Here is a 21,396-nt window from a genome sequence, read left to right on the forward strand (position 1 = left end):
GGAGAGGACGTGTGGACAAATAATACAGAGTGACATATTTGAATGTCAAAGTCTAACTCAATTTAAAATACTTTTGCCCTGTAAATTAATTGCATTATCCTGTGTATTATTGTGTGCCATACTTAAATCATCAAAGAAAAAAAAATCACTATACTCTGTCAAACAAGTCTGCCAGTAAATAAGAACAAAGAAAACTATATGCATCCTTTTCTTTAGGGTGCTAGAGAAAAGGATGCCTATAGTTTTCTTGGTTCTTATTTACTGACAGACTTGTTTGACAGAGTATATAAAAATTCAGCAAAAACGGTTTTATCTTATCTTTACCCAAAAACAATCATAAACTTTTATGTTAAGGTTGAAACTCCTATGCTTCTTGATACACTCGTATCAAGAAGCATAGGAGTTTCAACCTTAACATACTCATACCGTTGCCATAGTTACCAATCTGAGCAGTCAATTGTTCCTAAATGTCATTTGCATTTGACTTGTCAGTGCAATTGGACAATGTTACGTTTGCTGTCATTTGTTTCGCTACTGCCTATGCTTAGTTACAAATCCTTATGTGACTGCACTAGTTTAGGATTTGGCCACCCGCAAAAATAAGTCTGTCTTAGTTTATTTGTTCTTGAACAAAGGCTTTCGAACCATGAACTATTGAGTTAAGGCAAATTACTTGGTGCCTTAATTGAAGTATTTTACACCTTTTCAAGTGAGTGGGCGGGTGATTTTGACGAGTTACGAAATTTAAGGTTATGTTGCAATGACATTGATTTTAAATAGTTTGAAAAAAGTTTAAAGATTCTTTGTTCAAAGGTCATGATCTATTGTTGCCATTATGCTTAATTTATTTAAGATCCAACGTGATTAGTTCTAGTGGAAACCAAACAAATGCTACCGTTTAATAGATAAGAAATAGTTTGAATAAGTCAAGACATGAAATATTATTATATCATCTAGTTGATTTAAAAGTCAAACGGGTGGCTTTTAACTGCAGGGCGACTTTGAAAATGATTGTAGTTTTTAAGTCATACCTACTGTAATTAAACTGGATTAACGTAGACTTTAATTTAAAGTAGATTAATAGGAGTGATCTAAGCCGTTACATGCTGCGAAACCTGGTCCCCCTCACTGTAAAACAAGAGACAAACTTGCGAAGTGCCGGAGAGCTATGGAGAGGAGTGTGTTGGGCGTAAAACTAAATGATAAATGCCGTAACATCGACATAAGGAAAATAACAAAAGTTAGGGACATCCTCACACACATAGACATGCAAAAATGGAGGTGGGCCGGCCACACTGTAAGATGTAAGACCGAAAAATAGAGCCAAAAAGTCCTCATGTGACACCCCAGAGATGGATCAAGAGCTCAACGCCCACCACTCAAACGATGGGAGGACGAAATCATAACCACTGTAGGGCCTTTCTGGACTAGACTGGCCAGGCAGAGGAAATACTGGAGAGAGCTGGAGGAGGCCTTTGCCAATAGGCACACTGTACTACGCGATTTCATCTAAACAAACAGCCATAAATACCAGACCGTGTACAGAAGAAAAGGCTATATAGATAGATAGATAGAAGTCGTTACATGAACAGTTTCAGTTTGACGGTATACAGGGTGGCCCATATATCGAGGCAGATCATGATATACATCATTTGGTGGTGAATGACTGAAAGGTGTGACTATCATAGCACCAGTTTCACAGGGTTCCGGCCTTGCCCCTGACCGCCGTCAGAATGAGATACCATCGAGTACCCGGCGCGACCCGACCTGCGTGAACTATGGTTGGAATGCAGTGATATTACGAACGTGTATGTTAATAACACAGTATAATAAAAAGTACTATCGTAGCGTTTCCTATAAGCCGTGGCGGTCAGAGGTGATGCTATTAGGCAAATTAATTGTGAAACTTATGAATTGTCTTACTGAAAGGTGTAGTAGGTAACTAAGTAACTATCATAAATCCAGTTTCACCAGATTCTCTTACTCATAACTCATACTCATTTAAATATTGTTACATATTACAATTCACAATTGATTTAGGTACATAATTATTATTTATGGTATGGTTTATTTCAGTTTATGGTAGGTATATTAAAAAAAAATATTATATTAGTACCAACTTGTATAATACATATATAGTATACAGGGTGATTCAGGAGACGTGATAAATTTAATTTCATGAGCTGATTTTTTTTTACTAATTTGCAAAAGTCATGGTCTTTGACTTAAAACACTTACATAAAATTCCAATACTCTGTGACAAATGTAAATCACTTTTAAGTTTGAACAAAAAATAGTGTCTTCCTTAAGATTAGTAGTTTATTTGTTTATTAATACGACTAATGTCATAACGGTTAAAGAAGTTTAACTTTTTCCTGTTTTTAACTTAGGCTTAATAAGTTTAGTTCTTATTGTTCTTTTAAGTTGCAGAAAAGCCCATAACATTAACGAGTAGCGCACGCGCAAATCTAAATCTCATTCAACTGAAGCTCAAGAGGCAAAGGTCGTGACGACCGAAGTGCCAAGCACTTTATCTATTGTTGAACTTCATCTTATAGGTTAACATCTATATGCCAATTTGAAAAATGAGGTTTATTGGGCAATTTATGCTTTTTTGTTAAAATGAATGCAAGGTTAGGAATGCAAGGGCGTTCTTTGCATAATGGTGCTCCCACACTGGATGTTATATATAATCCATATCCATACTATTAGGTTGGTAAGAAAGTAATGAGCGATCGATTGAATTCCACATAAAATTTTTGAGAGAGTTCTAGAATCTTCTATGTTCGAAAGTATATAAAGGGCGAGTCGCACAGTTTCTCGTCAGTTATTCACTAGCTGTCGCCGAGCTAATATAAGGAAGAAAATGGACGAATTAAAAGTGCATGTAAGGCATTGCTTACTATATGAATTTCAGTCTGGCCATTCAGCCGCCGAAGCAGTGCGTAATATATGTCAGCGTGTTGCTCCTGAAGTTGTGTCTGAGGCCACGGCGAAACGATGGTTCCAGCGGTTTCGTAGTGGCGACTTTTCATTATCAGATCAACCTAAGTCTGGTCGACCGGTGAAGATTGATGTAGCCAAATTAAAAACCTTAATTGAAGGAGAACCGAGGCTAACGAGTCGTACTCTTGCTACTGAGTTAGGCTGCTCTCATGTCACCATAGAAACACATTTACACGAGTTGGGAAAAAACTACAAATACAGTGTTTGGATACCGCACGAACTTGATAGAGATCAACTAAACCGCCGTGCCGATATCTGCATACAACTTCTGTCTTTTCGCCGCACATTCAACTGGTTGGACCATCTTATCACTGGAGATGAAAAATGGGTCTTATATATAAATCACACACGCAAACGTCAGTGGCTAGCTCCAAACGAAAAAGTAATAGAGGCACCAAAAACAGAGCCTCACCCGAAAAAAGTTATGCTGTCCGTTTGGTGGGATATTCATGGTATTATTCACTGGGAACTCCTACCAAGTGGAATGACTGTTGTTACCGCATCAGTATACTGTAATCAGCTTGAAAATTTAAACCAAAAAATCTGTCAGAATCGTCCACAGCATGCTAAAGTTTTTTTCTTACACGACAATGCTCGCCCACACATTGCAAAAGTGACTCGGCTAAAGCTATTGGAGCTAGGTTGGAAAGTGATACCTCATCCACCGTACTCTCCAGACTTGGCACCTACGGATTACGCATTGTTCAGATAGCTAAGCAATGCCTTGAATGAAAAAAAGTTCGAATATCAAGCCCATCTACGACAGTACATAGCTGAGTTTTTTGAATCTAAACCTAAGAACTTCTTCGCCGATGCTATTCATTCTTTACCAGAACAATGGAGACAAGTAGTAGATAACGAAGGCCATTATATTTTTGATAAATGATTAAAATAATAAATTAAATAAAAATTACAATATTGGTTATGATTCGCTCATTACTTTCTTACCAACCCAATAATATTGTAAATGGGAAAGTGTGTGTGTCTCTTTGTTTACTTTGTCCGTCTTTCACGGCAAAATGGAGCAACGGATTGACGTGATTTTTTGAGTGGAGATAGTTGAAGGGCTAGAGAGTGACATAGGCTACTTTTTGTCTCTTTCTAACGCGAGCGAAGCTGCGGGCAAAAGATAGGTGTTATATATAACAATGAGTGCAGACACAGTGTAATGTCGTTGCTATCGTGCTGTCCCTGTCACACAATGTTATATAACATTTTATGACAGCTAGTGTGGGAGCACCATTTGTCAGTTTTGCTAAGATCAATTTTGAAAATAATAATCTAATCTTGGTTTTATTTTAAATTTATGACAGCTCTAAGGTTTTGTTAAAGTTTTAGTCCCATAGTTAAGATCACTGATAATATGTATATCGCTCACGAGAGACGACATCTCATACTATTCACGAGTTCATTATATTTATGCCATACAATTGACTTGACACTACCTGATAAATAGTAATTACGCCAAGCCAATTATTGCACACTAGTTTCATCAACGAGTTTGAAAATGGAACAAGCTAACGTATTCAAAGATGGCCGCCGCGACATTTGCAAGTATTTAGTGCGCTCACGAGCGACACTCCTGCGCAGATGCACGCATTTCTGTTTATCATTATCATTGTATTCATAATAGCTGTCGATAAGGATTTGCTAATAAGTCTACTTATACAAATTGTTTTAGGTTCGCCTCCCATGGGTCTCCGATTCCACTGCGTGAATATTTTGGAAAACAATTACAAACAATCTTGTCTACGACTTCTTATCTTCTACTATGTGTATGACATCTTATTTAGATTTTTTAATAATTTACAGTATTAATTATTCAGAACTTAGCACCGGATTGTATCAGGGTTAATAATTTATGTATAGGTGAAAAACTTAAGAAAGTCACCTGTTGTATGTGTGAGTGACGTGTTCGAATGGAGAACACATATTTAAAATTAGTAACACAAACAAAACAAACGCCTATTCGAACACGTCACTCACACATACAACAGGTGACATTTTAAACCTATAATAATTTAAAGATATTATGAAAAAAAAATGTATTTTTGAATTCAATTCCATTTTTGACCATACATTTTTCCATCCTGTATAAAATTGTAACTGAACAACAACTATACACAACCTTCTGCCTTATAACCTTCTAACTTAAATGTAACATTCAATTCTAGATTATAATCACGCGAGGTCAAAATTAGATCACTCTCCTCTTTAACTGCATCAAAATCGGTGCAGCCGATTAATTTATGATTAACCTAATTTGTAATACGAATATAACGATCTGCCCCAAGGCGATCCTATTTGAAAAGTTTTCTGGACAATTAAACATAATTTATTCGATTTTGATAATGTAATGGCAAGTAATAAAATAATAGTCAAAAGGTTATCTGGTTCTGGTTACTTATGAGTTTATAACTTTGAATTGAAATATAAATGCGTTAAAAATATATTTAAAGGCCCAAATGTACTTTAAATTTACATAATATTTATGTCATGTGGTTTTAAACCAATTTAGTACTTAGTAAAAAAATATTGCAATTAAATTGTATTTTTCGACTTAATAAGTAGATTAAACATAATTGATTTATTTATTTATTTATTCTTTATTGCACATAAAAAAATAAGTACAAATGGTGGACATAATGCCTTAAGGCATTCTCTACCAGTCAACCATTGATGCAAAAAAATAGCAATAAAAATCTCCAGTGTACATTGCAAAGGTTGTATGTTTTTCACAAGTATTTAATAAACATTCAATTAAAAAAAAAACTCATCAAAATATAAAAAAAAAATGAAAAAAGTGAATATCACATTTGGAGGTGCGGGGTATCGATCCCCGTACCTCTCGCATGCTAAGCGAGCGCTCTACCATCTGAGCTACACCCCCGGTGACAGAGTCGGCGAAATTATGCTATTTAGATTGCGCATATATTCTCGATAAAAATAGACTGCGGGGTCTGAATTCGTTGTGAATTTGTGAACTTCTATTTAAAAAAAAAACTTTCTTATTCTGTTTTATCGACTTATCGTTATTCAGAAATATCGACAATAAAGACAATATTTTTTGCATACATATACATATAAAAATCCGCTAATTACTATAAAAATGTCTAACCAATATTAAAAATTGATTTATGTAGTAAGTACGTACTTTTTCTACTTAATTGAAAATAATAGTTGTTAAGTAAATTACAAGAAAACGAAAGAAATTAATATTCAATTACAAGCGTCTATTTAAATGGGTACGTATCACAATGTCTAAAATTAAAAAACCTAACGTTAAATGACCTACGTTCAAAATACCTAAAATCAAAATACCTAATGTTTTTAATTACCTAAGCAAGTTACACCTACGCACGTATTACCGAAACTTAAAATACCTATTGGACTAAATACCTAATGTTTGAAATACCAAAAACTATGTCACCTAAATTTTATACACCAACATTTGAAATACCCTATGGTCAAAATACCTAAAATGATTAGCCGGTCAAAATACCGAAGTATCTAGTAGGTAGTGTAGGTTCCGCGAGCGTAAAAGAGGGTATATTGAAGTATTCATTTTAAGAATAGTATAGTTACGCATAATTTATCTAGGCATATTTTTGTTTGTTCAAATACATGTTGTGCATAAAAGTTTTTCGTCGAATGGTTTTTATGGATAACATTGTTTAGTCGAAATTTATCTCGCAGAATTTTTATCATAGCTAATACTACTATACTGATGTTGCAGTTATAACCTACCCTAACCTAACCGACATTCGTGCATTCTTAACAAAATATTGTATTTCTTGAGGTCGCAGTTCTAACCTAACCTAACCGACTCTCCTGACTGCATTTAGTATGGGTGGTTATTCTGATTTTAAGATATATGCCAAATACAATTATGCAAGTCAATGTTTCATAAAAAACGATCGGCGTAAAAAGTATTCTGCGAACTTATTTTCGGACAAAGTAATATTAGTATTATTTTAGATTATGTCAAATAATTTTTCTGACAAATTAACATTCGTCGAAAATCGATTATGCGAAGTTTGTTATGCGAAAATCGTTTCGGACAATTAAAGGTATGCCAAATAGAGGGAGCCCGATTGGTTTAAATCCTATATTAGAGTAGGTTTAGGTTAGGTTAGAACTCCGCCCTTACACAACAACTAACGGCTTTTAAAGTAGGTTTAGGTTAGGTTAGAACTGTGACCACGCGCAAAAACAAACGGTTTACAGATTAGGTTTAGGTGAGGTTAGTACTGTGACCACACACAAAAACAAACAGTTTACAGAGTAGGTTTAGGTTAGGTTAGAACTGCGATCACACAGAAAAGAACTGCTTACAGAGTAGGTTTAGGTTAGGTTAGAACTTCGACCCTACACATCAACGCACGACCTTTAAAATAGGTTTAGGTTAGGTTAGAAGGTTAGGTTAGTTGTGACCAAACTTAAAAACAAATAATTTACAAATTGTAAAATTTTAGAAAAATTAACAATTGAAATAGGTTTACAAAATTGAAATAATATTATGCGTGATAAATTTTATTTAATGTAAAACAAAATGAAATGAAAAAACACAAAACAAAGTACTACGATATAAAATACTTTATAAGTATACACTCGGAATAAGTTATCTACGAAGTAAAATTCTACGGTTTAATTTGACTTGTATCGATAATTCTACGATATGAACTGTCGATGAAATGAAATTATTTGAAACGTTGTCTTTGAAATAATATTCGATTAATTGTCTGTCGACGATTCAAGGGTAAACCGGTTATTTAAGCCCCATTTATTAGGCATTTTTGCTTTTCGGATTTAATCATTAGGTATTTCGATTTTAGGTATTTTGAACGTAGGTCATTTAACGTTAGTTTTTTTAATTTTAGGTATTTTGAACGTAGGTCATTTAACGTTAGTTTTTTTATTTTAGACATTATAATATGCAACTTTTTAAACTTTAGGTATTTTGAATTTCGGTCGAAACACCATTATGTATTTTGATTTTAGGTATTTTGAACGTAGGTCATTTAACGTTAGGTTTTTTAACTGTAGACATTGTGATACGTACCCATTTAAATCCCAAGGTAAAACAAACAATAAAATGGTCAATAAACCAATGAATGTCATTATCACTGATTGTTTCATTTGATGACATAACCGACGCAAGACTCACGATGTGAATCTTGTTGCTAATATTTTTATAAAGGCGCTTGATTTTTTTTATTTATAAGTATTCCGAATTCCGATCAAATGGCTAATATTCAGAAAAATGATAATGTGTGGTTAAATTAACTAAATTCGTAAAAATATTAAATACTTTTTGCACCTTTATGCTTTTTTTAACCCATGACATGAACATTAATTCGATGTAACCAAAAAACCACCATTGCCACACCGATTTGTATTATCAAACAAATCTACTTAGCGTGTCAAATGAACTCAGTAAAATAAACTGAGTTGTCTTTAATCGAAGCTTGCAGCTTTCAGGTGTCAATTTTTATGTTGAAGTTAACAAAAACATAAAAAATGCCTCGTTACATGATATTTATTTACAACAACACGAAAATTATGAACACTCAAGGGCCTGAGACATATTTGAAATCGCAGGCAAGTAACAACTTCAGTACAAAATCTGACACGTTTGACATACATATACAAATATATGAACTTGTTTCTTCTATTATCTACACCATATATCTAAATATATCTAAAGTTAAACAATTGTGTATTTGGATGAAAAATTCAAAAGTGATTCTAAAACTAAAACACATTAGGACTTTAGTTATTTTAATCTCTTCTAAAAGAAATAATAACTTATATAAGGTAATAATCGAATCGTTAATCTAATAAATAATTCATGATTACATAACATAAACTTATTTTACATAAAATGGTAAACAACTAGCGCATCAACTACTATAAATAATAATTGTATGTAATGAGATGTAAAACGAAGGAGTATGTAATAGGTGTCATTATACCATCGCCCTAGGCTTGTAAATCATTGTGCATTATGTATTTATTTACATCCGCATAGCTTCGTGGTGAATCTTCCGAGATAGATTAGTTCTTTGGACATAATTAGTACCTAATGTACATTGTACTTAAGTGTTTTTTTTTGTTTTCCGTTTTCCATGCAGTTAGGTTCCTCATCAGGAACCACCCTGTATATCGCTTTTTGTTGAATTCGAAAAAAAATTTTTTGTCGTTTCCATACATAATAAATGGATTAAGTAATGATAACATTAAAATCATTGTCAATTAAGTGTTTAACGGCACATGTCACAAAAAAATAACATTAGGAAGTGGTAAGGGATGCCACACACGTGTCCAGTAATATTTTTTTTTAATAATTCGATAATTGTAAGAGTTATGTGGCTAGTTTGTTAGAAAAATTGATTGTATTTGAACTAAAGAATCTTCTTCTTCCCTTAAAATTAACGGAATAAAAACAGAGTGTATACATAATTACTTACCTAATACACATTGATATATATGTCGCAGTAAGATAGATAAAGCCGTTATATAGTTATAACCCTAGGAATATAATTATACGTCGTAACATAGTTAAACGAAAGCGATTAATTGCTATCTTACTAGGAATATCACTATAATACTAAACTAGTTTAGTCATATAGTTATATGACTGGATTCAGTTTAGTGAAATGATTGTAGGCAGGGTGCGGCGGTGCGGCGGAGGTATAGTTATAACCCTAGGGATATAATTATATGCCGTAACATAGCTAAACGAAAGCGATTCCTTACCATCTTACTAGGAATATAATTATAATACGTTACTAGTTTAGTTATATAATTATATCACTGGATTAAACTTAGTCTAGGGATATAATTATAATACGTCTCTAGTTAAGTAATATAGTTATATTACTGGATTAAGTTCAGTAGTATAATTGTAGCAGTGTAGTGCGGGGGTGCAGTGGAGACGGGGGCGGGGGCTTACCCGCTACCACAAGGCAGTCGTTCGGCATCAGTTGTCGTTCATGTCACGGTTGCGTTTTCGTGCATCATTATTTATTGAATTTTCGAACTATTTTTATAGTTCTAAGTAAACCAAAAAAATTCAAAAACACCCTTATGTCGCGACTCTATCCGTCCGTCTGTGTGTTTTGAGAGAATAAGCACATTGAATATGAAATAATTAACAAATTCTTGGCCTAAACAATTCTTCACTGTGGTTTGTTTACGTTATATAAGGAAATAAATAGTACCATGGTTTCAAGCAATGTTGCAAATTACACTATTTGCGATAAATATCATGTTTATCTTGTCAGATTAAATTAAAACTGCCATCGCACAAATCCAAATGCAGATACAATTAAAAAATGAATAAATCGGATATTTTGAAAAGAAACGGGAGCACCGGTTCCTACATTTTTGTGCCAGTTCTTTAGCCACCATTAAATTACCGGGATTTCCCGGGAAATCATGAACCGGGAAATACCGGGAGCATGCCCTAACTGTTACGTTTTAACTAATATAGCTTGGATTCGTTTGTTTAGTAACCAAACCTTGTGTACTATGTTCGGATCGATACAAAATAAACTTTGTTCTAACTTCAGTGACGGTGTTGTTATTCCAAATCGTCCCGCTATACGTATTATAAAACACTGATTTAAACTTTCACGATTTTTACACATATTTAAAATTGCAAACGGGACTTAATACATAGTAATACGCGATTAAGTCCCGTTTGCAATTTTAAATACCGTATTATAATTATATTCCTAGTAAGATGGTTCTGAATCATATATATATGTCGCAGTAAGATAGATAAAGCCGTTATGTAGTTATAACCCTAGGGATATAATTATACGTCGTAACATAGTTAAACGAAAGCGATTAATTGCTATCTTACTAGGAATATAACTATAATACTTTACTAGTTTAGTCATATAGTTATATGACTGGATTCAGTTTAGTGAAATGATTGTAGGCAGGAGTGCGGCGGAGGTATAGTTATAACCCTAGGGATATAATTATATGCCGTTACATAGCTAAAGCGATTCCTTACCATCTTACTAGGAATATAATTATAATACGTTACTAGTTTAGTTATATAATTATATCACTGGATTAAACTTAGTCTAGGGATATAATTATAATACGTCTCTAGTTAAGTAATATAGTTATATTACTGGATTAAGTTCAGTAGTATAATTTTTTTACACATATTTAAAATTGCAAACGGGACTTAATACATAGTAATACGCGATTAAGTCCCGTTTGCAATTTTAAATACCGTATTATAATTATATTCCTAGTAAGATAGTTATGAATCGCTTTTGTTTAGCTATGTTACGGCTTATAATTATATCCCTAGGGTTATAACTATACCTCCGCCGCACCGCCACACTCCTGCCTACAATCATTTCACTAAACTGAATCCAGTAATATAACTATATGACTAAACTAGTAACGTATTTTAGTTATATTCCTAGTAAGATAGCAATTAATCGCTTTCGTTTAACTATGTTACGACGTATAATTATATTCCTAGGGTTATAACTATATAACGGCTTTATCTATCTTACTGCGACATATACATACTTTAAATTATGATTTCTGAAATGAAAATAAAATAAACAGTTTCAGTAGAAAACTAGGTAAATTTCGCAATAAGAATATTATTCTTTTTTTTTATACTACGTCGGTGGCAAACAAGTATACGGCCCGCCTGATGTAAAGCGGTCACCGTAACCTATGGACGCCTGCAACTCAAACAGTGTCACATGCGCGTTGCCACCCCATTAGAAACATGTACATTCCCTTTTGCTGTGTTAAGTACACAGCAAAAAGGAGTGTACAAGTTCCAAGGAGGGTTCGGGTTGCCGACGACTCAAAGGACAATAAACGGAACAAGTTAGTTCCGTAAGTCCTCCCGTCATCAGCACACCGCACCCTCGTTGAGCTCTGGCAACCTTACTCACCGACAGGAACACAACACTATGAGTAGGGTCTAGTGCTATTTGGCTGCGGTCTTCTGTAAGGCGGAGGTACTACCCCAGTTGGGCTCTGCTCTAGATTCGAACGAGACGATATCCGCTGTGCTGTGCCCTACCACACAAAGCGGAATATCATTCGCTATGCCCTACCTCCTACATTCTATTTGAATATCAAAATATCAAGTTATTGCTGAAACCAATTAGTGTTGGTGTTGTTAACTTGATATTATTAAGTAAATTTAAACTTTGTTATGTAATGGCTAATAATTAAGACGTCCTATCACCTTTAATTTGGCGATGATTTTAGGGATACCAATGTACCTACCTACTACTTGCTACTAACTAGTAACACGTAACACGTATTTTTATACGTTTCGGAGGTCAGACCTGTCCGAATACCAGAAGTATTTAAATCAGGTATTAAAACATTTATAACAATTCTCTAATTGTTTGGCTCAACATTGAGATGCCCCGGTCGATAGTAGACGCATATATTTGCGTTACATACGTAACATTGTAAAATATATTTAAATAAACTAACAAAATTACTGTTTTAACAAGCTATTCTCATTAATTTTATTGACATGTGAAAGAGCCCTTGAAGCCTACTTAAATTACCTAACTTGATTTTAAATAAAATAACATTTTAATAGATACATATTCAATAAACTTTAATATTCATTGAAAAATTACAATATACCAATAGCCTAGATTACCTATAATACCTATCTTGGCTTGGCTAAAAAATATTGTAATTACTGTTCAGTTTTGAGGTTTAGAGTAGGTACACGACACGACACGGAAAAAACTACAAATTAGATTTAGTTAAATCCAAAATTTCCGAATATTATTTGAAATTTGAATAACTAACGAAAATAAATTAAATAAATAATTTAAACCTCAGTTTATCGGAACAAAGTATTTAAATGTTGATTGCTTCCAACAATTAAAATAAACGGATTGCAGTCGTGATGCACGTTGTATTAGATTTTATTGTGTTTTTAATTGACTGTCATTAACAATATGTTTACTTAATTAGTTTGAAGGTGAACTTAAGGCTGAAATCACAGTATAATAAAGAGTACTATCATACAGTATGGCCTCTCGCTCCCCGCTGAAAGTGCCACCCACCCCCTCTCGGTTACCTCATAGTTACCGCCTGTCAAAAAAGCGAACAGTCGACCTGTCATATTGGCTGATTGATGGTGTTAAAAATTATCAAAGACTAGCCACCAGCCAGCCCCGGCTTTGCACGCGAAGTAAAGCACAAAAATGAGTACCTTTTTCATCAAAGTTGTCCACTTCACTTTTTTTTTGGATTTAGAAATTTTTATGTGGTTTCCACTCAGAATCGCGAGCTCTTTCATTCCTAATAGGAGAAAATGTATCCCAAGGTTTTTTCCCATACCTTTTTTTCATACATTTTGCATGGCGGTAACGGAATAGAAGGTTTGAAAAATGTATGGAAATCTTGGGACATTTTTTTTCTCCTATCAGGATCGAAAGACCTCGCGATTCTGAGTATGAATCGCGTAAAAAATACCCATGTTACAAAAAAGTGGGGTGGACAACTTTGAAAAAAAAAATGGCCCAAATGATGAAATGAATGTGGGTGGTGGAAGTAACGGGAGAGGAAAACCGAAGAAGAGATGGATGGACTGTGTGAGACATGATATGGAACTGAAACAAGTTAATGATGAGATGACGAGTGATAGAGATGTATGGAAGAGGATGACATTCTGTGCCGACCCCAAGTGACTGAGATAAGGGCAAGGGAATGATGATGAAAAGATAGACATACAGGTATTTATATACCATGGGGGCATTCCACGAAAAAGTCGCTTACGACACGGTTTTGCCTTGTATGGCAGCTATATCAATCAAATTCGCAAAGCTCGAGAAAATGTTGTCAGACACAACTTCGCTTTCTTAGCGTCTTCAGAAGTAGAAGAAATGCATGTCGTAAGCGACATTCTTGTGGAATACCTACCCCCATTGCAGACTTGTTTAAAAAATAAACGAGATACAATTTCACCATACACTTTTTTAATAAGTTGGTATACCAAGAATATAATTATATATGAATTTATTTTGTACCCTTGTGGATAAAATGCATCTTCCTCATCCGGTTTTAAGTAAATACCTTAGGTACTTAAAATTCTAGTGAAAATTAGAGGATATTTCACGTCTTTAGATTAAAAAAAAAACTGTTATTAATACAAAAAAAAAATATTTCTTGCCGGGATTCGAAACCGACTAGACCGACTTCATACCTACTGAGCTACACCCAGCTGTAGGCCTAGCACATGATGGCCGCGAGAGTATGTCGCCGCGAGATAGACTACCCGTCCTTATGTCATTAATACAGTTAGAAGAAGACGTGTCATCTATCTCGCGGCGACATACTCTCGCGGCCATCATGTGCTAGGCCTACTGATGCGCGGTCGGCGAAATTAACGACCATTTTTTGCGATTACTAACGCGAAAGACAAAAGAAAAACTAGATCGATTTTTCACCCTCGCAAACCCCCACATAACAAATTTCAGCGAAATCGTTAGAGCGATTTCCGAGATCGTCGGTATATATTTATATATATACGTACATAAATAAATATAATATATAAATTGATATAAATGAAGCGCTGGTGGCCTAGCGGTAAGAGCGTACAACTTTCGATCCGGAGGTCGCGGGTTCGAACCCCGGCTCGTGCCAATGAGTTTTTTGGAACTTATGTGCGAAATGTCATTTGATATTTGCCAGTCGCTTTTCGGTGAAGGAGAACATCGTGAGGAAACCGGACTTATTCCAATAAGGCCTAGTTACCCTTCGGGTTAGAAGGTCAGATGGCAGTCGCTTTCGTGAAACTAGTGCCTACGCCAAATTTTGGGATTGTCAAAGCGGACCCCAGGCTCCCAGGAGCCGTGGCAAATGCCGGGATAACGCAAGGAGGATGATGATGATATACATAAATAAATAAATGTACAAGACTTGCTCGTTTAAAGGTCTAAGATGTACACTAAGTGCGTTTTCACATTATTCGATCCGATATCGGATGTAGGACCGATATCCCATACATTACAGGCGCCATCTTGGATTTTTTCCATTGAAATCCTTACGACATCCGATATCGGATCGGATAATGTGAAAACGGCCTAATAATGCATGTGTATGTAATAAAATCAAACCATGACTTACATCTGTATGTGAACCAATTCTTAACTCATTAACTACCTACATCCAATCAGCATAACGTTAATTGCTATATTTGCTACATATCAATGCTATAATAAGTTTGGAAATGACGGACAGACGGGCTCAACCTTGCCTGTAGGGCCGCGGTTCAAAGGTCACATCTATTTGATCTATTGTGTGCCTTTGGCATTAATTCGTGCTTCATATAGGTTATACTTATTATTGATTGAACTTATTTTTTTTAATAGACTAAGATCCCAGAGCCGTCCAGAGCGTCTGGTAACAGTTACGGTGGTTACGGCCAGGAAATGGTCAGAAAACGATGATTTTTTTTCATTCACCTTACCAAATTATGAAATACATTCATACAATCATACAATCACGCCTGTATCCCATAAAGGGGTAGGCAGAGCACATGAAACTACTAAAGCTTCAGTGCGACTCTTGGCAAATAAGGGGTTGAAAGAAAACGAAACTATGACATTGCAGTGACAGGTTGCTAGCCTCTCGCCTACGCCACAATTTAACCCATATCCCACAGTCGCCTTCTACGACACCCACGGGAAGAAAGGGGGTGGTGAAATTCTTAACCCGTCACCACACAGGCAAATTATGAAATGTATGAATGAGTTTTTAAATATAATGTAATGTATAGATTAGTTTTAGTTTACTTTATGGATTAGTATGAATAGTTTTTTTTACATTACTTATTATTGATTTATTATGTGTTTGTCTGTTTCTAATGTTTTAATTATTGTATGTTTCTAATGTTTTGACATGTAATTTTGTATAGTATAAAGTGACTTAAAAAAAAAGTGACTTGTATGTATATATATGTTTAACCTAACTTTTAAGCGCTTAGTGTTTAGTAAGCTTATTTGTGGATAAATAAATTGAAATTGAAATTGAAATTATCAAATCCTTACCTATAGTACGAACTCTTCGTTATCCCAAAGTTTCATCCTTGAGAAAATGAGGAAGACCTGGCGGCTCTGGACTCTTACCCTCTTATTCATAAACGTTCACTAAAGTTAAATCAAGCCAATAAAGTTCGTTGGTCCCTTTCCGAGGTATTGGTGTGATAGAAAGGGACAAACGAACTTTATCGGCTTCATAACTTTAATTAACGTTTATGAATAAGGGGGTTAGTCTATAACGACCAATTGCTTACGCTTGCGCTTCGTATAAATTCGTGATTGTAGTTTGGTTACCTACGCGTAGAGATGGGTAGGGGTGAGTAAATACTGAGTATTTACCCGTAATTTACTCAAAGCACCGAGTAAATACTCGTATTTACTCATTTGGGTGAGTAGAAACTGTTACCTAAAAATAATTTAAAAAATGAGATTTAAGTACTTAGTCGTGTTTATTTTAACTGTGTGGACATGTTTAAATGAGATTTATATTATTAGAAGCTTATGGGAGTCTTTGTCGAAAAAGAGGTAATCATTGTGAGAAAAAAATAGTGATAATGTTTAGTTAGCAGTTTTGTTTTAAAAAAGCAGGTATTTACAGTAAAAGTATGAGACTTAAATAAAATTGATGTTCTAGATAACGGCATGACGTTCGGAAGTGATTGTTAATGTGGCACTTACGACCTTTTATTAAGGGTTTTCTAAAGAAAACTCAAAAATGGCTCAGCTGGTGACGTTTAAAGTACTAGTTTTGTGTTTTGTATTATATGGCCAATAATTTAACGGTTTCTGGATATTTTTCCAACAACGAATTCGAAAGTTATAAAGGTATAAACATTATTTCGGCCTTAATTATCGTTTTATTCCAAAACTGTTCATATTATTAAAAAACTTTTTTAGAAACATTCAATTAATTTTTAAAGACCTGTCAGATGATGTATAACACACTGGTAATTTCTGAATTTTATTTTTGTGAAAAATAGTTACATGTATGGAGAGCACGTCTTTAAAATAAAGTTCATATAAATTTGATTACTTAACTTAGTAGCCGATAACAAAATACACCAATATTTCTAATTTGTATTTCCATTTCAGCACGCGAAATAGTTTATACCCACCAATTTGAGTAAAAACGAGTAAATACGGGTATTTTGAGTAAATACTGAGTATTTACTCGATATTTACTCTTGAGTATTTACTCACTACCCATCTCTACCTACGCGCATGTGACACCCCTCGAGTTGCAGGTGTCTATAGGTTTTGGTGACCGCTTTCTTTCAGGACTGTATGCCTGTTTGCCACCGACGTTGTGTAAAAAAAACCTAGGTTAAAATTGCTGCGCCCTTCCTTACAAGATCCATGTTATGTACCTAAGACTATGTAAAGGTACAGCGGGGCAAAGGCCCAGTAGGAATTTGCCCCGCAGTACCTTAATTGTAATTGTAACTGATCCATTCTTAACCCCCGACGCAAAAACGACGGGGTGTTATAAGTTTGACGTGTCTGTCTGTTTGTCTGTCTATCTGTGTGTGTGTCTGTCTGTGGCATCGTAGCTCCCGAACGGATGAACCGATTTCGATTTAGTTTTTAATTTTGTGGTTAGTTCCACATGTATCCATTAAACACGCGCTATACATATAACCGGTGGACATGAGCACTCTATTTAATAATGCATACATTGTAAAACATGGAAAAAAATGGATCAGTTGCAATTCCCCCCCCCCCCCCCCCCCCACCCCCCAATCGACAGTGACATAGTGACCCGCTGGACCTTAATATTGATTTTAAACAAAGAGCACAGTTCATGCTTTTTATTTAAAATGTAACTCACAAATGCTTAAAAACTTCTATAAACCTTATTGAAATTACCCTCGGACTTACTTTTGTGTAAAATTTCTACAACAAAAGGCCCAAAATATTAAAATGCAGAGTTAGCTTGGTCCGAATATTAATGACTTTGTTTACGAGGCAACGGAAAAAAACGCTGGCACGCAGACACAACAAACAATGAATTAATAATATGAGTCCTTAGAATGACGAATTTTCAGGGATCTGAAACCTTTTCAATAAATGTTTCAAAATTAAAAATTAAACACTGAATAACCTAACCACAAAATTAAAATTTTGAAAGACTCTGCGACATAGTAGACCGATTTTGCAACTCGGGGCGTAAGAATATTGCAAGCTCGAGTGTTTAAATCGCCCATTCTAACAAAAGTCATAAAAGAAAGAACACTATAAATACGTCTATATATGTATTCATATAATAGATATCCTCTATAATATGTACGAGTATCTGTCCTCGAATGTTATGACATATAAGTAAGTACCATCTTTGTCTATAATAACCACAAAATTAAAATTTAAAAAAAAAAACCCCGACCGCGTTATAGTAGACCGATTTTTATGAAACATATCTAAGAACACTCCCGACTAACTAGGCTTTCAAACAAAAAAAACTAAATCGAAATCGGTTCATCCGTTCGGGAGCTACGATGCCACACAGACACACACCCAGACAGACAAACAAACTGACAGACAGACAGACAGACACGTCAAACTTATAACACCCCGTCGTTTTTGCGTCGGGGGTTAAAAATAAAGAAAGAATAGAAGGATAAGTAACGATGAATAGCTTATTTTTGTACCATAATTATGCTTTTTATTTTTATCAATACTCATTATTTTAATAGGTAATACAAAACTCCAAATTGGGTGACCAATTGTAAATATGTATGTATATGTGGCGACAGGTGTACCGGGTGGGCCTGGGCCTGTAACCAAAGCAAAATAATAATCTGTAGGTAGACTATACAACAACAAACTACATTCTATTCAGCGACTTTTAAAAATAACTTGTACAAGTAAATATTGTGTACATAGAAAAAAAGTGTCCCAAGGATTTTTCCCATTCCGTTACCATTTTTTCATAGATTTTGTATGGCGGTAACGGAATGGAAGGTTCGAAAAAATGTATGGAATTCTTGGGACATTTTTTTTCTCCTATCAGGTTCGAAAAAGCTCGCGATTCTGAGTATTAATCGCGTAAAAAATACCCATGTTACAAAAAAAGTGGGGTGGACAACTTTCAAAAACTTTATGGGCAAAAATTTAAAATTTAAAATGCTATTAGTACTTATTATAAATTGTTATTTTAACTCCTGTGAGCAGCTATTCAAATGTTAACGCGGGTTAGAAGTCATTACCCCTGATAGCTAGCAATTCTTTTTTCATACACTCAAAGAAATAGGTACGGGCTGAAAAACAGCGCTGTGCAGTCCCTAGACTCGCGGCACAAGCTGAGTCTCGAGCTTATTGTCGCACTTGGTATTTATGTTGGTAGTTACTTAGTTATTTTAGTCCTCAAAGTTGTGATCATAGCTAATATAGAATATAGACATGATTGTACTGTATCATAGCGTAGCTTACTCTTAGTTGCATGATAGAAATAAATACTTAAGTAATTGTACCTTAAAATTATTTGCGACAATAAATGACTTTTTATTTATTTCCTTTATTTATTTCTTCTTAAGTTAGGTTATTTATAATATGATTATAAAAACATTAAATAAATGTCATATACAAAGAAAAAGTGACCAAGGCCTCCAAGTGTTCCGAGCTGGAATCGAACCAGCGTACTCCGTTAACCGGACGGATGCCTGTAAAACCACTCGGCCATCGGATCACGAAAGCAAGGGTCGAAATTTCCAAGTATATGACACAATTACCGAAGGCTTGGCTTGGTTAAAAAATACAAATTAAAATATTTTCAAATGAGAATAATTTAATTTGTTCTAAGATTATGATTATAAAAGTAAAATACAAAACCACATACAAAACAATACAAAATATATAAACACATTATAAAAAAACCTAACCTAGGGTGCCGCCAGCAGCGGGGCAGGGCCCAAGCTGCCGGTGGTTAAGGCTGCAGAGAGAGGAACCGTCGGACTATCCGCGCTGTGTCCAAAATTACCGCCTTCTGCATCTGGCCCTTGATCCAACCACCGAGCGAGAGTCTCTTAAGATGTTGGTCGAGACTCTTCGCTATGAGACCGTTCGCTGAAACGACTATCGGGACAATGATCGTTGAATCAACATCCCACATGGTGGTTATCTCGTGAGCCAAGTCTAGGTACTTACTGGACTTGTCCTTCTCGGCTTTCACGAGATTCTCATCATGGGGGATGGTGATGTCAACGAGCACGGCCCGGCCGGTTGCGGTCGATCTATTATCACAATGTCAGGCTTATTGGCTACAATAGTCCTGTCAGTGATAATAGATCGATCCCAATAGAGCGTGGCACGGCCATTTTCAAGAACTGGCGCAGGTAAGTACTTGTAGTACCTACGGTACTTCGCGGTCCACAAGGCCGTATTGAAGAGCAAGCTGCTGCTGAATGATCCGGGCTACGAGATTATGCCTGTGCAAGTACTCACCGTTAGCAAGATGAGAACAACCGGAAATGATATGCCTGAGTGATTCTCCGGGACGGCGGCATGCCCGACGAATGTCGACCGTACCGTCCTTCAGGATATATTTCCGGTAGTTGTTCGTCATCATAACTTCGTCCGCAATTGCACAGGCAAAACTCTCAGTTTCTCCGAAGAGGTCCCCGAATCGTAACCAGTTCACCGATGCGAGCAGGTCTACATCGGGTCCTTGCTTGCTCTCCCATACCGCCTTGCGGTCCGCAGTACTTAGTACCACAGGTTTGCGCCAGTTCTCTTTCGCCAAGGAGAGCGGCGTGAGGTTTCCGTCCACTGCCACCACATCACGATGCATCCCACACTCGTTGTTAAAGAAGTAATTCCTGAGATTGTACACCTCACGGTTGTGGAGATTTTTGGCGTTCGACAACGGTCATCCACTCGCCCTCCGTGTGCTCAACGGGCACCGACCAGATGCTACGCCAGGAATCAGACATGGCAGTAGCATCCGGCAGCCGCACGTCAGACACGCGGGAGTCGGTTTCCTCACACCTTCGGTATACCTTCCTTTGGTCGCTTTGGAAAAGACGATTCTGCTGGAATCGGTCCACACGCTTTCTGTAGCGGCGAATACGGCTTGCCCATGCATAGACTTTCTGCTTCAGAAAGTCGATGCGCTCTGTGACATTGGCCAAATAGTCGCGGGGTCTGATACCCGTCCCTGCGAACGCCTGGTTCACAAAGCGCATTACTCGGGGGCGATTGTTACCCCCCCTGAAGCAGATCAGCTTCGCAATGAGAGTCCTAAACGAGCTGATACGACGCTCGATCCGTACTTGCCATGCAGGGACACCTGCGACGGTCCTAGGTGCACGGTCAGCGTCCGGAAACTTGA

The 21,396-nt window shown here is 35.9% G+C and overlaps 1 non-coding gene across 1 annotated transcript; it reads right to left on the minus strand.

Moving 5' to 3' along the window:
- Window positions 1–5,823: 5,823 nt before the first annotated feature.
- Trnaa-agc lies at window positions 5,824–5,896 on the minus strand. The gene has a single exon. It is a non-coding gene; the product is annotated as a tRNA-Ala (tRNA).
- Between the last annotated feature and the right edge of the window lie 15,500 nt (window positions 5,897–21,396).

This window comes from Leguminivora glycinivorella, chromosome 9 (assembly GCF_023078275.1).
Source record: "Leguminivora glycinivorella isolate SPB_JAAS2020 chromosome 9, LegGlyc_1.1, whole genome shotgun sequence".
Lineage (NCBI taxonomy): Eukaryota > Metazoa > Arthropoda > Insecta > Lepidoptera > Tortricidae > Leguminivora > Leguminivora glycinivorella.